The sequence below is a fragment of the Eupeodes corollae genome, chromosome 2, assembly GCF_945859685.1.
Source record: "Eupeodes corollae chromosome 2, idEupCoro1.1, whole genome shotgun sequence".
In the NCBI taxonomy this organism is placed as follows: domain Eukaryota; kingdom Metazoa; phylum Arthropoda; class Insecta; order Diptera; family Syrphidae; genus Eupeodes; species Eupeodes corollae.
Window position 1 is genome coordinate 61,063,634 of NC_079148.1, and position 7,870 is coordinate 61,071,503.

The following is a 7,870-nucleotide window of genomic DNA, read 5'->3' on the forward strand; positions in this document are numbered from 1 at the left end:
AAACTTAGTAAAAATTGGTCAACTTTTTTAACAAAACACGAAACCCTACAAACCTTTACAAACCTTTTAAGCAAAACAAATCGACAGACGAGATGGTAAATTATCCATGTCGGTCGCATCCCAGCCAATTTTTTGTTATTAATTTTTTGGTAACTTTTAAAAACAAACTCTTGTTTGCAAATGAAAATTTGAGAGAGATTTTAGTTTGAAGAAAAAAATTCTTTTGAAAAAGTTTTCTTCACCACACATAATTTCCGGAATTAGATTTCCTCTGAGTGGAAACTAAATCTTTCAATGGACTTAGTTCTCCTGAATAAATTGCTCTTAAAAAGATGCCTTATTTGCAATGTGCGCAATAATTCTTAATCTTCTTATTCAGGTGCAAAAAACTAAGTCGTGTTGCTGTACAATACCAATAAATAATTCGGTTTCAAAAGAATAATCCTAAATCACTTGTGGACAATAATAATTAATAAACAATTACTATCTTACATTACGAACGCCCCACGTATAATTAACAACCTATCAAAAGTTAATGATGGAACATCGAAAGCACTTTGTCTCAATTAATTTTGCTACCCCTCTTCCCAAATTAAAGACGGAAAACCATACAATTGACCAATAAAAGTGAATCGAACGCCTTTAGCATTATATTGATGTTGTAAGAAATAAGTCACTCAATGAAATATGAGCATACTATGAATTTTTGTGGTCTTCCATCAAAAAGTAGAAAGGTAATATTACCTCCCATTTTATTATTCTTCAATACGAGTGGTTTGTGGTTCCATCGACAACATCATCGTATAAGCATTACATATACTTTACCATTAATGTAACCCTTGAGAATCAAGCTTTCAGCATATGTAGGTAATATCATATCGATGGGTTTTTTATTTTAAATTTAATTATTTCATTTATTAAATGAAGCCTACACATTTGTTCCTAACCACTCGAATTTTGTATAAATATAATTCCATAAAATCTACTAAACTAATAAAATGGATGTAATTAAAATACCATTTAAACCAAGATAATTTAATTATTTAATCAAGAGATATAAGGGCTTCGCAAAAACCGCCAATACATCATGTGACATATGTGCATAGTATTCATCAGAGCATGTCTACCGCAGCTGCATATTGTTTGGACTTTTGCAGTTTTAAATTAAATTTTGGATATTTTTTACCTAATTGCAAACTAACACTTTTTTTTAGGTCTACCTTAAAACCTACATGATGATAGCTTGACAAAGACAGGGCCAGACTAAGTACTATTTTGAAAATCTTTTGTATGAGTGTCAAGTTAAAGAAAAAACGTTTGGCAGTTAAGACGAAATAATAGGCTTGAAGGTAAGGCAAGTTTCTAGTATCTGATTCGATAAGTCATGGCATGATTGCAAGAACTGAAGACGATGATCCAATCCCGAAAGCTTCCATAAAATGAGAGATATGTTCAGGTTCTCTTCTATTGCATAGATTACATATTTTCTGAAGACCTGCTCTGTTAGGTGTGAAATTCAGATGAAATAACACGACCCTTGCTTTAAAAATGGTGCTTATCACCTCAGATGACTGATACTATTAAAATTACTTTCTCTAGTAGGCAATTGATGGTTGAGGCTTTTCTAGAACAGTCTAGGAGCTGTTAAGTGCTGGTTTTGACTATTGGAAAAATATCCTGACAATCACGAACTTTACTCTCAAATAACAAAAGTTTGATGTCATGTGATAAAACCAGTTGGTTCCATTCTTTGGAAAAAATGCGTTGGTCCTCAATTATCTTAGAAATATTGATCTATGACGACTATATATATATGAATATGTATTTAATAAGGAAAGATGCTTTGATGCGACTAACACTGATAACTTGCTATTCCGTCTGTCGATTTGTCTTGCTTAAAAGATTGGTAGGTTTTCGTCTTTTGTTAAAAAAGTTATCAATTAAATTATTCAAACTAATTTGAAAATAACCAACAATATTTTGCAGATGATGAAATTCAAAGTCATAAAATATGATCGCACACAATGCGGGGGGAGGGCCCTTGCGACGAAATATTTCTAGGTGGGGTCACAGAAAGAGTGACACAGCGTGACAATAGGGGGGGGGGGATTAGGTCAGAAAAAGCTGATTCTAGATTGACGTAATTTATGAACGGACCTGAACGAGATTTTTAGTCGTTAACCAATTTTTTTCATTTTAACTTTTATTATGAAAAAACTGACAATTGGATTTTTATAAAAAATGTACTGAAAGTCGAAAACAATAAAAGAGATAAAATAAATTTGAAGTCGATATTTTTAATTTTAGAAAAAAGTATTTGAGTCGAAAATTAATATTTGAGCAACTGTTAGTAATTTTTTTTAGTTTTTTAGTTGTTCATACAAACAATTGTCAATTCGATTTTTATGGAAATGTAACTGAATGTTTTTGAATTGGAAGCCATAATTTCAAATGTTAGAAAAGATATTTTAGCCGAAAATCAATTTTTACGAACTTTTGTTAATTTATTTTAGGTTATAATTTTTTGAAAAACAATTTTTAATTCGATTTTTCTTAAAATGACAACAATATTTTTTAAAAGATAAAATTAATTTATAGACAATGTCTCAAATTTTTTAACAGATATTTGAGTCGAAAATCAATTTTTTACCAACGTTCGGTAATTTTTTTTGGTTTTAGATTCTTTGCAAAAAAAACTGTTAGTTCGATTTTTTATTAAAATGTTACTGAATGTTAGCAACAATGTTTTTAAAACATAAAATAAGGTGGAAGCAATAATCTTAAAGTTTTGAAAAAAAAAAATAAAGTCGAAATTCAATTTCAACAAACTTTTGTTATTTTTTTTTACGTTTTTAATTTTTTGTAAAACAACTGTCAAATCGATTTTTCTTATCTTACTGAATGTTGGCAACAGCATTTTTTAAAAGATGAAATAGTTTAAAGAAAATGTCTTAAAGTTTTGAAAAGATATTTGAGTCGAAAATTAATTTTTACCAACTTTGAGTATTTTTGTTTAGGTTTTTATTTTGTATACTGAAAAAAACAGTGAATTTTATTTTTCCTGATGTTAAAAACGGTATTTTTCGTTGCTCAAAATTATTTTATTATAAACTTCGCGAACTTACGGACGTATGAACGTATGAACGCACGTATTTCGACTCTAGGGACCTTGAAACGTCGGACCGATTACAATAACTTCCTATACGAAGTTATTAATCAGAGAGTATTTTAGGTTTTAAAGTTAAATGGAAATAAGAGACAGTTGGGTTAAAGACTTGTTATTCAGAATCAATATCAATATTTGTATTAGCGAAACATTTTGACCACATCATGTTCATTGCAAATTCAGCTTCAGGGCTTTTTTCTTTGCATGTTTGCCAAAGTTTAGGTTTGATGATAACAACAGACCGAGCTCACAACATCTTTCTGCTTTCTTTCCGTAGTCTTTCTCTCTGTCGATTCTTGAAGATCAGCGGCTATTTAGGCAGCAAAATTTAAATTTTAACTTAAAAGCTGAACTTTTTCACGACTTTGTCAATATATTGACTACACGTGGATGTAATTTTATAAACTATAGTGTTAGAACTTAAATGTTTATTCAATTCTCTGTACTTTCATTTTTCCTTCTATGATTTTCATCAAAAAATCGACATCGTATAGATCGTAAAAAGTGACAGATCTGAGAAGTGAAGACAAAACATCAATCTTACACATTTTGAAAATACTTTTTTTAATACTCTTATAAGTTGTAAAATTTTCATAATTTATTTATGGAGGCAATTTTTGTCATTGATTTAATCCGGGACTGTGCTGTGGTAAGGCTGACTGACAGCATCATATTGTTCCTCCAAGCTCAAGCTTACATCTCACACTTCAATTAAAAACCACTGCACTTAACCACTGCAGTATCTACTTAAATTATAAAAGCTTTTTTTCGTCATGTTTTTGTTTACCACATGTGTTTGGAAGGGTGGCAAATCATTTCACTTCAGTAGGACTATAAAAGTTGCCATATTGTTTCATTTTTAACGTGGGTTTTTCTCGGAAGGATTCAGGATGCAATGGTTTTTCTTTTTTTTTTTTTCAATGAGCACTTTCATGCACGAGTTTTTGGAAAAAGAGAATGATGAGGTGTTGGTTGTAGGTAATTTGAAAATAGAAGTTGGCAGTATATGTAAAAATCGATTTTCAAATCCTATATTCCTGCACATTCGTTGTGTTAGATTCGGTAGAAAAATAGAACTAGATGTATCGACTAAGTACCAAAAAAGTGGGCAAATATTTTTTTTTTTGAGCAGATATTGAAATTGTGTTACTCAAATATCACTTCTAACACTTTTCGAAACTTAAAAAATATGATTATACAATTAATTAATTGTAGTTTATTTGCCGTAAATTAGCTTTGAAAAAAAAAAAAAATATGGAAACAAATATTTATTTGAAGGGGGTGTGTATTGCTAAATTGACAAGGTGAATCCAGGCATAAAGCAGGGATATTGAAAAATGTAACGATGCAATGGATTGTAGTTTGTTTGTTTAAATTTAAAGTTGTTTAGTGCTAGCTTGATACTGAAGTCCAGACATAAAGTAAAGATATTATCAAATATAATGATGAAACTTAATTTTGCCTTTTTTTTTTAAATGTAATAGAAATACAACAAATAACACTTTAAATCTTTCATTAATGAATATATCCAACGTAAAACCTATGCTTATAGTATAACAAATGTCGACAAGGCTTTTTTTACTGGAAATAAAACTGCACTTTTCAATGGTTTTTGGTGGCCGTAATTCAAATTCGACTTCAAAATTAATGTATCCCGTCAGGTTTTTGAGAACTTCCTTTTAAAATTCGGCAAAATATGTAATTTATATGAGGCTTTTTGAGGCTCTCTATGAATTTATGAAGGAGATTTTTTCAATAAAACCTGTGATGGTTTTCCAATTTAATACTTATACTTTTTGTCATAAAATATTCAAGAAATCGTCATAAGTTTTAAGATTTCACCTGTCTTAAAAAATCTCAAAGAAACACTAACCCATTTATGCTAAAACTTTTTTCAACAGGAAAAGGCAAAACGGTTTATTATTGTGATAAGGGGATCTTGGGTTCAATCCCTGCCTGTGCCACCTAACATTTTTCACGGGTACTGCCTCTTGCGAGGAATTGACAAATCCTTGGAGAGTAATTCTTGTCATGAAAAAGTGCTTTCTCAAATTAGCCGTTGGGATTCCGCATATTCGGCATAACTGTAGGTCCCTTCCATCTCTGACAACATTACTCGCACACAGGAATAGTTGAGAGTTGTAAATCACTAGGCCCTGGTTCTTCAGGGACTGTTGCGCCACATAATTTATTTATTTATAAACAAATCTATAACATCCATTTTTTTTAACATAAAAACAATGTTAAAAACGGGTATTTTCAGACTTGAGCAAATAGTTAAAATTAAAGTTTGGATTTAAAATCTACTTACTTACTTACTTAAGGTGGCGCTACAGTCCGGGGCGGACCTGGGCCTCAACCAACAAGCGTCTCCAGCCAGCTCGGTCCCTAGCTAGCTGTCTCCAGTTTCGCACGCCAAGTTGGTTGAGGTCCCCTCCCACCTAGGTGCGCCACCTGAGTCGCGGTTTTCTCTACTGCCCCGTCCCACGGGACATGACCTAGCTATCTAAGCCGTTGGACTTTTATTCTGCTAACTAGGTGAGTGTCGCTGTACAGTCCGTACAGTTCGTCGTTATATCTTCTCCTCCATTCAACATCTATGCGCACGGGACCAAAAATCACCCGAAGAATTTTTCTCGAAGCATCCTGAGACGGTCTCATCTTTCTTTGACAGGGTCCAGGTCTCAGCACTATAAATGAGAACCGGGCTGATGAGTGTCTTATAGATGGTGATTTAAGATGCTCGAGAGAGGAATTTACTTCTCAATTGCCTTCTAAGTCCAAAGAAGCAGCGATTTGCAAGAGTTATTCTTCGTTTGATTTCAGCGCTGGTGTCGTTGTCTGAGTTTAAAGCGGTGCTTAGATAGACAAAGTTCTAAACTACTTTAAAGTTATAACTGTCCATGGTGACGTTTTGAATTCCAAGACGTCGTTGTTCAGTGTCCTTTTTTGATGACAGCATATACTTGGTCTTGCCCTCAATGACAACTAAACCCATCTTCTTCGCTTCTGCCGCAATGCTCAAAAACGCTCCACTGACATCACGCTTTGATCATTTGCGTATCCGAGTAATTCGATGTAGTGTTGACGGTTGAGTTTTGCACTATTCTTTCCAGAACGATGTTGAAGAAGTCGCATGACAGTGCATCGCCTTGTCTAAAACCTTTTTTGACATCAAATGCATCGGTAAGATCTTTTCCGACCTTGATAGAGCAGCGTGCATTCTCCATCGTCATTCTGCACAAACGGATAAGTTTGACAGGGATGCCAAAACTAGACATTGCTCGGTATAGCTCTTCCCTATAGATGCTGTCATACGCGGCTTTAAAATCGATAAAGAGATGGTGGGTATCGATTTGAAGCTCCTGGGTTTTTTCCAAGATCTGCCGTAGTGTGAATATTTGGTCGATAGTGGACTTTCCTGGTCTGAAGCCACACTGATAAGGACCAATCAGGTTGTTGACGAATGGCTTCAGACGTTCATATAAAACGGCAAAGAGGATCATATACGCAATGTTAAGGAGACTGATGCCTCTGTAGTTGGCGCAGTTTAGAGGGTCTCCTTTCTTATGTATTGGGCACACTATGCTAAAATTCCACTCATCGGGCATGCTTTCTTCCGACCATATTTTGCAGATGAGTTGGTGCATGCTCCGTACCAAGTCATGGCCTGCAGCTTTGAATAGTTCGGCAGCGATGCCGTCAGCCCAGGCAGCTTTGTTTCACTTCAGTTTAGATATAGCTATCTTCACTTCGTCAAGGTCGGGTAGGCGGAATTGTTGATCTGCGTCGCCGAGGTTGAGTGATTCTATCTCCCTTACAGAGTAATTCGGTTCGTCATCGCCGTTATATATTTTGGAGAAGTGGTCTTTCCAATTTCTCAACATCGACTACGGTTCTACTACGATGTTCCCCTGATCGTCTGTACAGGCTTCGGTTTGTGGCTGGTAGCCTTGGGAGGTTTTTTTTCCTTTTGGTTTACCAAATCATTCATGTTGTGACATTCCTCTAACTCCTCGATCGCGCGCTTTTTATGCTCTCTTTTTTTCCATCTAAAAGCAGGTGTTCCTCTCTCCTCTGCTGCTCGTAGAGCTCGCTCTCTGGTGGTCAATCTGGTTGACGGTTGATTGATCAAGAAATTTCTTGTGGATATTGGATGTGTGAACTGCGTAATAGCTTCCAGAAGGTCTCGCCCCGAAGCGAAATCGATCAGCCTGAATCCGTTGTCAGAGGTGGTGTCGTGCAGGCTGTATCTCCCGATTATGCCACCAAAGATGTCTTGTCTTCCTAGCTTGGCATTAAAAAGCTCCTAAGACAATTTTAATGTCATAGCCAGGGCACTGCTCATATGTCTTGTCCAAGAGCTCAAAGAATATGTCTTTGGTGTCTTCATCTTCTCCTGTGTTAAGGCATGTGCGCATATTAGGCTTATGTTGGCGAATTCAGCCTTGATGCGGATTGTCGTGATGCGCTCGCTCACTCTGTTGAAACTCAAGAATTTTTGCTGAGTCCACAACAAATCCACACCCAAATAGACGCTGTCTTTGTTCTCGGTAGCAGTCGCCGTAGTATATATAGCAGTCTTTTAGTTTGCGATTGCCGGTCCATCCCATCGCACTTCTTGGATGGCGGTAATATCTGCCTTGCAGCAGTTTAGGGCTTCCGCTAATTGTTCGGCTGCACTTGGTCTGTTAAGAGACTTTA